This window comes from Colossoma macropomum, unplaced genomic scaffold (genome assembly GCF_904425465.1).
Source record: "Colossoma macropomum unplaced genomic scaffold, Colossoma_macropomum, whole genome shotgun sequence".
Lineage (NCBI taxonomy): Eukaryota > Metazoa > Chordata > Actinopteri > Characiformes > Serrasalmidae > Colossoma > Colossoma macropomum.
The window spans coordinates 1,230,128-1,247,595 of NW_023494810.1; positions in this window are offsets into that span (position 1 = coordinate 1,230,128).

Here is a 17,468-nt window from a genome sequence, read left to right on the forward strand (position 1 = left end):
AAAACCCGACAACTTCTAAACAATCCAGCCTTTGTGAAACTACTGGAAGCCATCAGCCAAAAATCAAATGACCGTAAGACGCAGATATAAGCCAGATGTGGGGATTCCAGGGCTTCGCTCCAGCGCGGTCCAGCCCAACTAAAGCTCATCGCAGTCCAGCCTTGCAGTGGCAGCCAGGGATAAGGTCATACAGCGGGTACTTCAACACTCGCGCGAATGAGACGCACTCCATGAAGCTGAACTCATGTGAGATGACCTCTGAAGACAGCTCTGGAAAAGATGGAAATACCAGCTGCCAAGAAATCAAATCCATATAAGTGCTGGGGTATCGTTTTCGCCGCAGGACGCTCTGAGTTCAATTCCAGCTTCTTGGCTTCTTGTTGGGGATTAGACCTTTGATAAATCTCTCTTAATATGCAGTGCTACACCTTCCTGAAGTAATTTCCTGTCATTAAAAGGTGCTGTAAATTCAGGGATATTGCACTGGGGCTAATGCAGTCGGAACTCCCTGCACCATAAAGTCGTGGAGGTGCGGATTGCCAAGTTTCATTTCCGCTGCTATGAAAATCAATGACCGAGCGATGACACAAGTGTTAGAAATTCCATTGGTCATCTGATGAATCAGTACTATACAGTTACAAAATAAATGGAAAATTCTTCTAATTCATGTTGTTTACTGCATGAAGTGACCTTATTTAATAAAAAATGCCTAAAGTTAAGCTTGAAGTGAGTTCCTTTGAACTTCTAATGGTGTTCCACTCATTTGATGCACTGAATGTGACATAATGAAAAATTACACACTCCAAAACAGAGTCATCGCAGCATCTGCGCCACATTACTGAATTTTAAGCAAAGAGATCATAACAAGCTTTGGTCTAGACAACAAGATAATATCATGTAAGTGGCGCTCAGGCCAGTGTTTGGTGTCCCTGGAGCGGTTCAGAGGCAGCTCATTTGTCACTTCTGTGGCTAATTACCCCACAGAGTGTGAACCCCTGCCTCTACGCATGACCTCTCACTCCCAGGTGTTGAACCACCGATTACTCTTCTCAGCTTTTCAGCTTCTGTGTGGCTCCAGGGCTCTCAGGGCCCAACTGTGTGTGTATATTGGCTAAGCCACAAAGGATTTATTCCCTAGAAGAAGTAGACTACCACTTTGCCCTTCAAAACAAAGGCCCCTAACTGATTCTTTGCTTGGACGCATGGTTCTTGGAAAAACTTTTTAATTGGTATAGAGCCTTTACATTAGGTCGAGCTTCTTTAAACTTCCCATTTACAAACCTGGTTCTTTAAAAAGATTCATTGAAAGCAACCAAAAATAGTTCTTCAGTGCAATCTTGCACTGAAAACAGGCCATTTCTAAACATCATCATAAAAGGTTCCTTTATTGTTTTGAGTGTGCTGGACTTCAGAATGACTTTACCTTCAATAGATGCCTCTAAACAACATCCATGCTTGTTGTAAGAAAATCTTGTATTGCCGAAATGTCTGTTAATATAACTTTTAAAAAGATTCTAGATTAAACACAAACATCTGAGTGTAGTAAAACACACCATGTTTTATTTGAAGATTGCTACAGACATTAAGATATATTTTATTTCATAGCAGTTTACAGTGACTCATTAAACAGCCCTAACATAGAGCTGCTGCTGTTTTCCATTTCTAACAACTGACTAAAACCTGGTTTCTGCAGTCAGTAATTTATCATCGACTTTTACAAGGCCTAGAGGGATGTTTTTCACTAAGTCATGAAATTGGTCCCACCCACTGTCCACCCCTAGATATGTTAGAGGCTAATTTGACACATTAGGCCTTCAGTTCCCTTCCTGAAGGCCTAACAGATGGAAAAGCCTAACCCCTTTGTGTCCAACCAAAACATTAACTTAAAATTACAGACATGTATTTTTTTATTTCACAAAAATCAGTGGGCATTTTCTGAAGGCCAAGAAGGCCCTGAGTCCCCCCCCCCCATGCATTGAATAATGTAGCATAGATAGATCGATAGATTCAGCTATATTGTCATTGCTCAGTACAGAAGTGCAAATAGTAGCAATAGTGAAAAACAGACAGTGCAAGTGTGTAATAGCAGGCATAAATATGACGTATCAATGAAATATATAACTATATGAACAATATATATATATATATATATATATATATACTGTTAGATTTTAAGCAGCTATGTTTTGTATATACAGTGAACAGTCGCTTGTTTGGAAATGCAATGGATAATAAATAATTTTGTTGACGTTCCAATGTCAAATTCAATTAAAAATTCAATCTTTGGTTGTGAAGTTTGATTCAGACCATACTTTTGCGCATTTTGGGCCAAGCTCAATCGAACATCGCTGCACATGCTCCCAGGCACTCCCAGGTTTATCCTGAGCCTGGCTCCACTGTGGGTAAGCACCTAAACGAGCCATAAAGTGAGACAGCACTGAACTAACTGAATACACATGACCCTCAACACTTTCAAAAGAACATTTCATCTTTCATTATGATGCATTACTCTCATTCCTTGATGTTGAGAACAAGTGTATTATATTGTGAGGTAATTACATTCCATGTGTTGAGAGTCTCATTGTAAACAGGGTTCAGCCAAAGGCCTCCGAGCTTCTATAAAGAGCCATATTCCTGTGGTTTGTCTCAGCATGAGCTGTGTGTTTACCACAGGCTGACGCATTAGTGGAGGAGTTTATATCCTCCCTTGCCCGCACGGCTCAAAAAAGACATGTCCTCTCATCTTAACCGCCAGCGAGCCACACATTGTGGGGTGTTTATAGAGTGAATCATCGTGCATGCTTACGACTTCTGTTTATTTGGTTTGAGACATGGTTTGAGAGCTAGCGTCCAACGTAAAGTTTAAGCCGTCAGACACGATGCATTTGTGGATGGCAGAAAGCATATTCGAATGATGGATGTTCTGGGCAGAAATTTGTTCTAAAGTTCTGGCTCAAGAACCTTCCCTGAAAGATCAATGATGACTGATCTGACGGATTTATTGACAAGCTGAGGCCGGTCGTCAGGCAGAGCCCTGTGATGTTTCTGATTTAGATCCCCATGGATCCTCACATCAAACGACCTCATAAATCCAACGGGAGCAAACACAGTGCAGCAGGTCACCCAAAGGTAACTCTCTTCGTCTCCTCTGGAGGACCTCTGTTGGTATTAATTAATGACCGAAGGCTTCCAAACACATCTGGTCTCTCGCTCACTCATGACCGGACCTGCGTGTTTAAAGTGTGCGTAAGCTCTTTAAGCTGTTTCCTCTGTTCGCTCGTAGCGTTAGGAATAGCTCGTATCCTTTTCATGACCCTCTAACAGTTTTAACGCCAGGGCTGCAGTAATGAGGGATCCATGGTTGCGTAACTTACTAGGAAGTGGTGGGGGTCGTAAATAACGCTTCAGAAATGGCTCATTTGGGGATGGGACTTTCAGTGTAGGCTCCTAATGTGCTGGTCAGTGAGCTTTATAAATGCCCCTGAGAACATCCGCAAGCTGTAAACTATGTATAATCTATTCCCCCTTGTCTGTTTGTATTTTGCCCCTGACCAAGCTTTTTCCAGCCCTGGAGGACTTCCCTTTGACTTCTTTTGCCAAACTGTCAGCGCAGATGCAAAGGATATGAGAGATTTGGTAAAGGCCCATCATACTGTTTGGTCCGAAAGATGAACCAGTGACCTAGATTTAAGATTTAAGGTCTTTATTTCTGCTTTGAATCAGTGATTAGGGCTGCACAGTATAATTTAGTTTGTCATTATGACAGTTTTCCCTCCAATGTAGTCACTACCAGTTGAATCCATTGGTTAGGTCAGGGGTGTCAAGCTCAACCACTAGAAGGGCCATATTAAAAAAATCTCAACACATCTGTAGGCCAGAGAACACCTGTGTTTTATTTCATTTTTATTTACATTTTGCTATAAATCGAACCACGGTTTATTCAAAATATGCAAAAACCTCAGCAGTATTACACGAATACTTGAAATATTCTAACTATTCTATTCTAACTTCTAAATTCTACATGTCCCCAGGAGCTCAGCCTTTTAAACCTACCTATTTGCTTGAACTGGACACCTGGAATCCTTTCTTCGCTGCAAGTTCCTTAATATTAGAGCTCAGTTTCCGAGCTACTATGCTAATGTTAAGTGTTTATATTGGCTGAACTGCAGTTAGCGTGTTTGGGGATACGACTGGTGTGGAGCGGTGTAGAATTGTCCTACGGATTGTTGTTAGGGTAGGAAAGTCAGAACACAGATTACGTTGCAGTGCATGCTGGGGACTGTAGTGCAGAGCTAATATTAATAGAAAATTAAAATACTTCTGTGGGCTGGATAGGATCGCATGGCGGGCCAGATCTGGCCCGTAGGCCTTGTGTTTGACACATGGGGCTAGATCTTCCCTATCATGCAATGCCACCAAGCTGGGAGTGTGAGGACTTGCATGTGGTTCCATCAAGACATCCGAAGCATCACTGCATGTTTTGGAGATCCCGCTTACACAACCTCACCTAACTGCCAGTTCTGTTATGACAGCTAACAGGTGCCTAAATTGGCTAGCATTGCACTGGGAGGAGAGGGAAGGCCATCCTACCCACCTAAAAATTGGATAGCCATTCATGCTTCATTGGACTCCCAGTTATGGATGGCTGTGGCATCACTGGATATCAAACTCAATGATCTCTAGACAGTAGGGCCAAAAGAGCCCAACCGTGGCTGCTTTAATGAATTAAGGTTTTCATGTAATCCAACAAAAGTAACTGTTTTCAGTGCTGCCTCTGCACAACCTCAACATGCTTGAAGGAGAACACTAATTGCTGATTCTGTTATGTGAGCTACAGCTAGCATTGTACTGTGAGTGATTGGAGTGATTAGGTTGGGGGGAGTGGGCCATCTTACCCACCCAGAAAAAGATCGTTTATGCTGTCTTGGACATGGCTATGGCATGACTGGGGATCTCCCAATAAAAGGGCCATCACTAGGCCAAAAGTTGGATGTTTCAATATCAAAATAATAATGCTGTCCAATGCTTAGTCATGTTATTGATTCACTGATAGGTTTCTAAACTCTTGTGAGCTACACTGATCAGGCATAACATTATGACCACCTCTTTATCGTGTATAGAAGATAAATGGCAGGACAGTCCATTTATTATATACCGATCTTTGTCCACAAAACACCAGTTTGTTCATGATACTCAGCTGTTTCCTTTCCCTGATTGTACCATGTTACACGTTTTACACCAGGGATTTCCATCTCCCCCCTGAGGATCTCTGTAGATTTACCCCAGTCTTAATGTCCTTGATTCACATCTTTATTCACATGCAACAACAGTCTTTTATACTTTGGATCCTCCAACGAACGATGCAAAACAGTCACTGCATTAGTTTTACAGCCAATTAAAATTCTGAAGGACCTGCTCACTGACAGATTTATCACGTTTCTGCCCTATACAATGACTGATCAAGGGGTTTCCCACTAGCAGTGCCATAAAATTGGGCTATTTCTGGGTTCTGACATCTGTTCTTATAGGATCCTTTAGGGTGTTTTTCCACTGAGCATTCAAAAACAAGAACTGATCCTAATGGGAACCAACAGAAATTACGGTTCTAGTTGTGGCTCATTTTCCAACAGCTTTAGAGAAGCTGAAACCATCATAATAACTGTGGTTGACTATGTCATTGTCTGCTTGGTGATTTTATGCTATGCTAAAGAGACTAATTTGGCTAATTTGATATATTGCTTACAAGCTAAACTGCTTAACACTACTTGTGCTGGCATGAAATAATACAGTGCATTTTTCTGTGCTTAGTTTTCTCTGTTGAGTGTAAAAACATGAGCAAAAACATGTTCTGTAGAGGCTAGCGTCAATGCTAATAATGATAGCATTAGCTTCCTAACTACTTTATGTCAGCTTAGCAAACTTTTTACAGGGTAGTAATTCTAAAAATAACGCAACATAACATTCTAGTTTATATTCTAGTGCATATCATTTTTATGCGACAGTGTTTTGTGACTTTATCACGTTTCTGCCCTATACAGTGACTGATCAAGGTGTTTCCCACTAGCAGTGCCATAAAATTGGGCTATTTCTGGGTTCTGACATCTTTTCTCCTCTATAGTAAGTGGAGCTGATAAAATGGACAATGAGCGTAGAAACAAAGAGGTGGTCAGAATGTTATGCCTGATCAGTGTATATTGTATTGTAGCAAAATAACACAACAATGAAATTTTGTCCATATCATTAAGTTCTAGTAGAGATTCAGTAAAAACCCATCATGCTGTCTGGTTTGCAAGATGAATGCCTAACAGTACAAAGATGTCCATTTCTGCTGCGCAGTGCATTTAAACAGCTCATCAATGTTCCTTGTGGTCTCAGCTCTCATCTCATCATCAGTGCTACGGCTTCTTGAGGTGTGTGTCTGCTTGAGAGGATGAAGCTTTGGTGCAAAGCATGGCCTAGTGGAGGCGAGTTGACCTGACCTGACTACATGCTCGTTATGTAATTCCTCGCCGACTGTGTCTGGAACTGGCTGTGATCCACACGGCTCTGTTGTTATCCCGGCTTTGATCTGTCTCTACGATAACACCGTTCCAGAAACCAGCGCTAATGAAAAACAAGATACAGCGGGAGAGGAAGTTCACTGTGGCACTCTAAAACGGCTCTCAGCAGAGATGCTATGAAGATAAGTCACGGCTCTCACTGTACGGCCTGTGGAGAGAGTATTATCATAAAAGGGCACAAGCTAATGCACCTGAGTTTACCCAGTATTCTGCGTGGTATTTCCATCCCATTTTCGGACAAGAGAAGGATTTCTAAATGGAATTCAATACTTCTCAAAAGGCTAGCAGTTCATCTAATGGTACTGTACTTCAAGGTTTAAAATTCAGGGTCAGGACCGCTGAAAAGGCCCTTGAAAGAATATACTTTTCAGAGCTTTCTTTGAGAAATTCATGCTTCCAAAGTAAGAACACTGTAAAAAACATCTGTAGGTATGGAAAGGTCTTAATATGTAACAGAAAAATGACTTTTAAGAAGCTGAATATGTCACTAGTGCAGCATATTTGTTTTTCGAGGTTTCTTAAGTAAACCAACAGTATAGTCTCCAAAAAGTCATGATGAAACTGGATTTTATGCCCTGTGAAACTTAGATTCTTTGAGTGATGCCACAGAAGGACCACATTTGTTTCCCTAAGAACCATGTTTGAAAAAGAGATTTGTGGGAGTGATGAACCTTTTAAAGGTTCAAAGCAGTTAACACATAATGTAAATTCTACACCAGGGGTCGGCAATATTAGGGCTTTTGCTGCACTGTTGCGGCTCCACAGCAGAATTAGAACTCCAGCAGCACTGCTGTGTCTGATCCACTCAGACCAGCGCAACACACACTAACACACCACCACCACATCAGTGTTACTGCAGTGCTGAGAATGATCCACCACACAAATAGTACCTGCTCTGTGAGGGTCCATGGGGGTCCTGACCACTGAAGAACAGGGTAAAAGGGGGCTAATAAAGTATCAGAGAAACAGATGGACTACAGTCTGTAACTGTAGAACTACAAAGTGCACCTATATAGTAAGTGGAGCTGATAAAATGGACAATGAGCGTAGAAACAAGGAGGTGGTCAGAATGTTATGCCTGAATGGTGTATTATGGCAAATGCTGTCTGCTGTCATGAGTTTTCATTACAGATTTTGTTTAGAAATGTAGCAGTGTCATGTCACCATCACCAGTAATTGTCATGACAGATGCCATTATGTTTGATGTCATGACAACTACATGCTAATTTCTACTACGTACTCTAGTTAGCATCAAACATTGCGATATCTGTCATGTCAATTATTGCTAATGGTAACATGACACTGTTATATCATTGAACATGATCTGTCATGACAACATGACGGCATATCTTTCATGACATGTTCATGGCCTGATATATATCAAAGTTATGTAGCAGTGTTAAGTAAGGTGTTACCAAACACAATGTTGTCAGTACAGTGTTAGAACTAGCCCTAAATTACAGGTTTGCTGGTTTGATTGGGACTAATTCTGAATCAGGGTCAGTATTCCAGGCTTGACAACCCATCTAAGCTGTGTTCTAGACTCCAGAAGAGTTTCTGATACTTAGTCTTGCTGTGAACAGGACCTTTGACCCGAAGCCCCAGCTGCCTATAATTCTTAGCTGACAAGGCAACTCAGGCATGGAGATCGGCCCCTTGCTGAGGGTCAGCGCCGTCCCGTTTTGTCATATAAGCTTCTACATGATGAATGAATGCTGTGCCAAAGTGTCAACAGTACTAATCAAGGAAGTCGACACTAGAGGATACCACTCAAATTCACTGCTGACCACTAAGTTTGAAGGTAACGGTGACTTTTACAGTGGAGTGATGAATTCTACATTCTTGGTGGATCAAATGAAGCAGACCATTAACTGATTTAGATGAACTAGCGTTACAGATGGGTCTCATCAGTGTGAGCATGGACCATTTCTGAAACTCGTGCCGCTCATCTAGTGCACATTTTAAAGCTGCAGTTTCCAAATTCCACATTTTGTCATGTTGATTTATATCTTTCCCAGAGCGTTCTCCAACCATGACATTACCGTTCAGAGGGTTTAAAAAGTAAAGAGACTGTTCAGCTTCCCTCATAAGCCCCGCCGATTCTGCAGCCAGGAAATATGGATTCAAAGTATCTGTGGGATTATACGAAGGGAAAATAGCTGTAGTGGTGTGGATTACAGCCTCCATGCATATAAAATGTAACCACAAGGCTTTCTGCATTAAGGCTCTCCCAAGTCCTTATGCTGGGATGGCAACGGCCAGGCAGAGGAAATAAGAACCATGCAGCAGAGCTCAGACACTGTCATCACTATTCCAACTGCAGAAAAGCTATTGAGGGCCTTAAGGAGCTTTTCTCTTTGAAGACAAGCCTGAATAATTGTGCTGTTTTCAGTCCCGTAAGAATCTGTGTGCTTTAACTCTGAACAATCCTCTACTATAGTCGGATTACCACACTCTTAAAAATGTGGGTTCATACATGGTTCTTGACAGTTCTAGGACAAATTCCTTGCATAGAACCTTCACATTATGCTTTTACAAAGTTCATACTCACACATCCCATTTACAGAAATGGTTCTTTAACTCCTTAAATGGCCAGAAGCTACCAGTGGGTCCAGGTTTCCATTCCTCTTGTAACTGCTGGGAAGCTGTAATGATTTCTTGGAACGAAAAACACATTTTTCATTTTTATTCAGTGGGATGATGCTTGTATTTAAACTCTTAACATATTATGCTACTACTCTTATTTCCTTGTTAAGTTTTGGTTGAGAATAAAAGGTTTAATTGTTGAAACAGCAAACAAAAATTGAATTTTTTTTCTCAGTGATGTCTCAGTAGATACAGTCAAGTGAGCTCTTCCATTGGTTAGGCCTTCAGGAACTGAACAGAGGGCCTAACACATCACTACAAACATAACTAGTTAGTGACAATGAAATTATCCAATCATGCTTTGATTTCTAATGGGTGGGACCAAATTTGCAAGCAAAAACGTCACTCTAGGCCTTCTGGAAGTTCTAGATACGTCACTGACTGTGAGTAAGAGCTGTTTTCTGACCAGGTTTCAGACGAGTGTTAGAAATGGAAAACAGAGGCAGCTCAATGCCAGGACTCTTTGCTGAAAGAGTTCCTATAAAACTGCTGCATACAAGGTAAAATATGTCTGATACAAACTCCAAAAAAACATAAAATGTCTTTTGCAAGTTTCATGGGTATCAGTTTAGGGCTAACAAACTATTAGAATGTAAAAATTGTTAAAGTTTCAAAACTACTGTTCACTATTTATCTAATCAGACTGGAAACTAAGCTGCAAAAATAGCCTGTTTTGAATTCATGTTTGTGAGGTCACAAAAAACATTTTTATGTGGTCCATTCACCTCAACAGTTTGGCCCTCCTCAAGTTTTTAGACATGTTTCAGCTCAAGCAGCTTTTTGAATGCACTGCAAGGCAGCCAATCCGAATAGAGATCATTTGTATAAAGCCACAGTAACGAAAATAGCCTGTTTAATTGAAAGGAATAGAGAGAGGTTGGAAAATGGTCATGTAAAAAACAGTTATGACCATTTTTGGTACATAAAACCACATTATAAATAGCTCTTAATGGAAGAAAATAAAAAACAAGAAAAAAGTAAAGCCCTTAAAGAGAAAACTAACGGATCAGTAATCACAAAAAGCTTATTTAATATTATTCAAATCAAATGTTATGAGCTTACACACATTGCATGACATATAGCATGGCAATATTGGATAAGCACATAATTTCAGTGCACTTTTAAAAATAAAGGCATCGAAAAGGGTTCTTTGGAGCGACCCTATAAAAGAGCCACCTTTGCTGAATCTTTCAATGGCTGGTTGTTTGTAAGTGTGTAAGTGGAAAGAACTTTCCACTTATAGTTTAAAGAACATCCACATGAAGCAGAAGTCCAGAACCATTTAGCCACCCATATTTTTAAGAGTTTATTGTCAGGTTTCTACTAATGGATCATTTTACAGATAAAAGATTATTCAACATTATTCAAGCTGAATTTTACGAGTGCACCCTTGTGTGATACTTTATGACTCACTCTCTCCTCTGCACCTGTATTTGAGCTGTTATGCCGGGACATGCCGGACTAGGTGAGTTGTCTCTTTGTAACCGTCGTGATTTATCTCGTATTTGGCTAACCCTGCACTGAACCTGCCTTTTGGGACTCATCCTGCACATATGCGCAGCGCTCCGTAACTCCGTGACCCACTGCCGACTCCACACGCTTCTCCCAGCTTTCGAAACAGGCCGCTCTGGGGCAATGAAAAACAGTCCCACCAGAGGCTCTGGTTTCCCTGAGCTGAGCACATTCCCTCTCAGCTTTTTCCATGTCTGCCGTGCGTGGGTCAAATCCCGATCACAGTGCAATGCGCTGTCGTAATCGCCGAGGAAGGTGTTTGTGGTTTCTGTGCAATTCAAGCAAACGTTTATGAGGCTCGTCTGGCAGCCAGAGGTGGGACACTTCCCCCGTTTTTGGTTTGCTTTCGAGTTGTTCAGGCTTGCACAGCGAGCCGCACTTGCTTTAAGCAGGAGCCAACTTGAAGAAACTCGCACTCCTCTGAGTGAGCCTTGATTTATTCATAACCAGCAGAGTCCTGTCTATTCTTCAAATGGTATTCAGCTCACACTACTGCTCTGTACTTATCTAGCAAACATTAAGCTTGTTCAAATCTTAAGATCTTAATTTAAATAGAGGTATTTAAAACTAGAGTTTAGGGAAAAAAACTTACTACTCTTTCCAGTAACCAGCCACACAGTCATCATCCGCTTTCTTAGAAACCTTGATGTAAAATTAGACACTGTACATCTGTTGTTGCACAATTTGTATTAGCCATTCTGTAGCCCCCTTCAAAGCCTGAACACATGGGGCCAGACGTGATCCAGAGTTTCCCATAGACACAGACCTCAAGTTCAGCTCAGTAGCTCTTGCATTGGTTAGGCCTTCAGGAACTGAACAGAAGGCCTTACACATCACTACAAACATAATTAGTTAGTGACAATGAAATTATCCAATCATGCTTTGATTTCTAATGGGTGCGACCAAATTTGCAAGCAAAAACTTCACTCTAGGCCTTCTGGAAGGTCTAGATACGTCACTGACTGTGAGTAAGAGCTGTTTTCTGACCAGGTTTTAGTCAATTGTTAGAAATGGAAAACAGAGGCAGGTCAGAGGCAGGACTCTTTACTGAAAGAGTTTCTGTACAACTGAGGCATACAAGGTTAAATATGTCTGATAAAAGCTAAAAAAAAATATAAAAAAAAATATAAAATGTTCAGCGTATCCCTCTAGCCACAAATAAACGGGTTTCAAAACATAAAGTTAAAATATTTATTGTTTCAAATTGATTATTTCAACCTAATAAGGTATTTGAACCAGAGAGACAATTTGAAACAGACTTTTTTTTTTTCTCTGACCTGGTGTTTCCACACAAAAATGATGTGATGCAAACAGAGCTTTAGATTGTGCTGGTCATATTGTTGTGCCTGTGTTTGTTTGCATAAAAGTAATAACCTCCTCCTAATTGGCCAATCACAACAGGGCAAAGTGTTGATAGATTCTCAGTAAATAGCGCCTCTTGTAGTAAATCTGTCCAAAAGTTTGTAGACACCTGCTCACCCAGCATTTCTTCTAAAATCAAGAGTATTAATAGGGAGCTTGTCCACCCCTTTACTCTATATGGACCATTCTGCAGATTTAGTTTAAACAACAGTCACATAGTAAAACAAAATAAAGTAAGAAAAAAGTATTTAGACCTTAGATATTTACAAGGTTTATGTTATGATCTATTTAAACTCAAGCTTTAATTGAGATAATAATTAATCAAATATATATGGTACTTTCTATTGGGATTTGACTGTTCAAACCCCAACCCCCAAATTTCAACTTGTAAAAATAAAATTTACATTTATTTTGTATTTTTTTTTTTCAATTTTGTTTTAAAGTGAAAATGTGTAGGTTTTTAGATTTATCATGAGTTTAATAAAAAATAAATAAAAATTTTATTTTAAAAAAACGCTGTCGCATATTTTCATGTCACTTAATCAGTAGGTGGAGCCTCATTTTAGCCACACCTCTGCATTTTAGAGCAGGAACTGAGACGGCATCCCTGTCCATCATGACCACAGTTAGATTCCACTGTTTGAAATAAATGCATCCCAAAATCTCAAAATCAGTGTGTAACATTAAGAATGGTCAATCATGAAACATTTTCTGCAATTAAGTCAACGTTGATGAAAAATATTATGATTTTATGTGTGTACAGCTGTTCAAAGCTTTTGGAAAAGTTTCAGCAGTGTTATGATTCTTTTGGTGGTGACAGAATGGAATGTTTAAAATGTAATAAAATAAGCATTATTAAGGTATAGGGTCATTCAGAGGAATAGGATTTCGGTCTGAAGTCCAAGTCAGTTGAAATTTCGAACCGTGACTTTGAACCAGTTCAGCAGAACGATCCACATAGTTGATTTTATAGTTTATAATCACATTTTCCAAAGCTGTGAGCTACACTCTGCTTAGCCATGTGCTCTTCACTCCCTCTACCATCTAAAGATATATGCTCAGTTCAGCTTTATCTGTCTTTAGCTTTCTTAGTGGATCAAAAAAAAATATATCTCTTTTATTCTCATGTTGTTCTCTGGCAAAGCTCATCAACACCATCTATGCTTTGTGCTCTAGCCTTGTTGACATTTTGGTCTTCTCCCTGGATTTGCTCAGCTCCCCTTTTCATTATTCCTTGTCTTCTTCTGATCCATCCTTGTCTGATTTGCAGTGACTCTGCTGTGACCACTTCTTCAACTCCTCAGGACCTTTCCATTGGATCGCTGCCTGAATCTCCGCTCTTACTCTGCCAGAACTCGTTCACTTGCCTCCAGGCTCTTGGAGAAAGCTCTCCTGATACCTGGCCTACTTTGACCATTCAGTTTGTGTCATGACCCTTTTCCTCTATGATGTTTCTCCTCCATTTCTCAGACCGTCCGTCTTCTACTTGGAGCAGATCTGATGACACCTGTGTGCTTGACCTTAAAGTTTGTAGCTTCCCTTCCAACGCAGCAGAGTAGTGGTTCAACTAGTGAATCATTTTCTCCGTCATGGCGTCTTTTCACATCAGATGCGTTGGCCTGTCTGTGTCTACAGACGAGATGTCACATCAGCAACAGATTATCAAAAGCTCATTTCATATAATATACAATCAAATGTCCAAAGAAACCCAAACAGCCTTTCTCATTAGTGAATTAAGCCTTACGGTGCATATATTACTGAAAAAGGCAATTAGCAATAGAATAGGGAGCTCTGTAGCAGCTGCACATGAGGCTAAGATAAGCATTGGCTATATGGATTTAAAGCCCTCAAACACTCCAGAGGATTCGATCCTTTCTCTCTCGAGAGGCCACCCAGGTCCTAGTTCAGTCTCTGGTCATCTCAAGGCTTGACTACTGCAACTCGCTCTTGGCTGGTCTTCCTAGACCAGAACACTCATCCAGAATACAGCAGCACAGCTCGTCTTCAATCTTCCTAAGTTCAGTCACGTCACTCCACTGCTGTGCTCCCTTCTCTGGCTTCCTGTAGCTGCATCAGATTTAAAACGCTGAAGCCTACAAAGCCAAAAATGGACCAGTCCCTCCCTCCCTGATGGCAATGGTCAAAATTTGACCTGGACCTCGAGCCATTCGAGCTTCAGGTACAGCTTGGCTCGACCCGCCGTCCTTCAAGACACATGGAAGACAAGCATCAAGACTTTTCTCTGTCCTGGAGCCCAGGTGGTGGAACAAACTCCCACTGGCTGTCCAAACAGCAGAGTCTCTTGTGGTCTTCAAATGCAGACTGAAGACCGTCTCTTTATAGAGCACTTAAATAAGCACCAAGTTATGTATTCATTGTAATGTATTGTCCTGCACTTATTGAAATGTGTTGCACTGCGTTGTGTTTAACTCTGTTCCTTTTTCTCTTGGTACAACATGGACTTTGGCCTGTTTTGCTTCTTCTCTTCTGTTTCTGGCAGCAGTATGTCAAAGAATTAGGCTCGCAAATTAATGGCACTTTCTCAAAATGTTGACTCATCTTAAAATAATGACTATTCAAAATAATGACTTTCTTGAAATTTTGACTTAGTGATCTTGACATAATGCCTTAATGTCAAATTGACATCATTATTTTGGGATAATAAGTTGTCTGTTTAGGATAATGTGTCAATAATAATGCAGAACAGAGTTATTTTCACATAGTATCGCAAAATAATGACTTACTAAGTCACAATTATGAAAGTCATTGATGTAAGAAATTAAATCAACAATTTGAGATACTTAAAGATTTGAGATAAATTTGAAGATACTACAACCCCCTTTCCAAAAAGGTTGTGCAGAATGTAAATAAAAATAGAATGTAATGATATGCAAATCATGTAAACCATATTTTTAATGGAAAATACTACAAAGACAACATATCAAATGTTGAAACTGAGAAATTTTATTGTTTTTTGAAAAATGTATGTCCATTTTGAATTTGATGCAGACAACACGTTCCAAAAAAGTTGGGACACCACTGTGTTTCCCACTGAGTTTCATCACCTCTTCTTTTAACAACACTCTGTAAGCGTTTGTGAACTGAGGAGACACTGCTGTAGTTTAGAAAGTGAAATGTTTTCCCATTCTTGATTGTTACAGGATTTCAGCTGCTCAACAGTTCGAGGGCTCATTTGTTGTATTTTTCATTTAATAATGCACCAAATGTTTTCAGTGGTGACAGGTCAGGACTGCAGGTAGGTCAGTTTAGCACCTAGACTCTTTTAATACACAGCAATGCTGTTCTAATACATGTAGAATGTGGTTTGACATTGTCTTGCTGAAATAATCAAGGCCTTCCCTGAAAAAGACGTCGTCTGGATGGCAGCATATGTTGCCAAAACATGTATATATAGTTCAGCATTAATGTTGCCTTCACAGATGTGCACATCACCCATGCCATGTGCACTAATGCCCCCCTATATCATCATGAATACTGGCTTTTAGACAGTGCACTGATAACAAGCTGAGTGGTCTTTAGCCTGGGGGACACAGTGTCCATGATTTCCAAAAAGAATTTCAAATGTTGATTTGTCAGACCACAGGACACTTTTCCACTTCCCCTCAGTCCATTTTAAATGAGCTCAGGCCCAGAGAAGGTGGCAGCATTTCTGGATCCTGTTTATATTTGGTTTCTTCTTTGTGTTTTAGAGTTTTAACTTGTATTTGTAGACTCAGTGATGAACTGTTTTCACAGACAGTGTTTTTCAGAAGTGATTCTGAGCTCATGCAGTGATTTCCACTACAGAATCATGTCTGTTTTTAATGCAGTGCCAACTGAGGGCCCAAAGATCACGGCCAGCAAATACTGGTTTTTGGCCTTGTCCCTTACATACAGAGATTTCTCCAGATTCTCTGAATCTTTTAATGATATTTTGAACCATAGATGATGAAAAGCAGAAGTTCTTTGCTGTTTCATGTTGAGAAACGTTATTCTTGAATTGTTCCACTTTTGATCGTTCAGTCTTTCACAGAGTGGTGAACCCTCCTCATCTTTACTTCTGAAAGACTCCGCCTCTCTGAGATACTCTTTATACCCAATCATGTTACTGACCTGTCAATCAACCACCAGGTGTTTTCTTTAGTGTTATACAACTTTACCAGCCTTTTGTTGCCCCTGTCCCAACTTTTTTGGAATGTGTTGTTGGCATCAAATTCAAAATGGGCAAATATTTTTCAAAAAGCAATAAAATTTGTTGTCTTTGTACTATTTTCAATTAAATATAGGGTTTAAATGATTTGCACATCCTTGCATTTTGTTTTTATTTACATTTTGCGCAGCATCCCAACTTTTTTGGAAATGGGGTTGTAAGTCTCTACCTGGTAGGGGACGGGCTTCCATAGTTAAGGCTACTGCAACCGACTGAATTTAGCAACTGCTTTTGATTTTCTGGATTTCAATGTCATTATTCCTCAATAAGCATGTAATCTTGTCATAGCAAGTAATTTTAGTTAATTATTTCATATTTATACATTTTTAGTTCTTGTGGTTTTTGACCAGTTATTGCCCATTTTCTGTTGAACTGAACTGTTTTCTGTTTTCTTTGGTAGCTTCTTGCCGAGGCATTCAGGACACCACAGCTTTAGATGGAAGTACATCATCGTTGACACATTTGGGTTTGGTCACATCTCAGTCTTTGCAGTCTTGCTTAGAGTTTCTGAAGCCACAGTACGATGCCAGTCTAGAGTTTCAAACCAGTTTCCCTCACACTGCTCTCCAGTATCTTTCTCAACATGTTCTCTTCAGTAAATTTTAAAACCTCTGAATGGTGCTGATGATTTTCATGAATACTGCACTAATTTCATTTTTCATATTAAGCTCACGGCACCTTCTTGATCATGAATGCAATACCTGCTGCAGCATGTAGATAATGTGGGAGGCTACAGGCAGATTTCTGGTTAAACTTTTCCAGCTCGTCATAAAACAGCCTTTCAGCGCAGTCACCTTCTGTACCTCCGCCCCCACGCCATCATGTAACTTTGCTCTTTGGACACAGTGGACACATAGTAGCTTTTTCAACAATAAGTAAACAGTAGGGTCAGTGCCTTTGCGAAAACCAAAACATCTGAACATCTGAACTTTTCAAACTCTGGTAATTCTCCTGGGATTTCAGGCCAAATTAAACGCTGGGGAAAAAAGCTAGGTGAGATTTAAACACTAAGTGCTTCTGACAGCAGAGCGAGTGGCCCACGTGCTGGAGAAGCAGGTCAGGATCGGGCTGTTTTGGGTCCGTGTGCAATTCTGCCTTCCTCTCTGCTCACTGTCTGTGGAGACCTTTACCCCTCGCCTCTCGGCAGGGCTGCACATACTTCTCTCACACACAACATC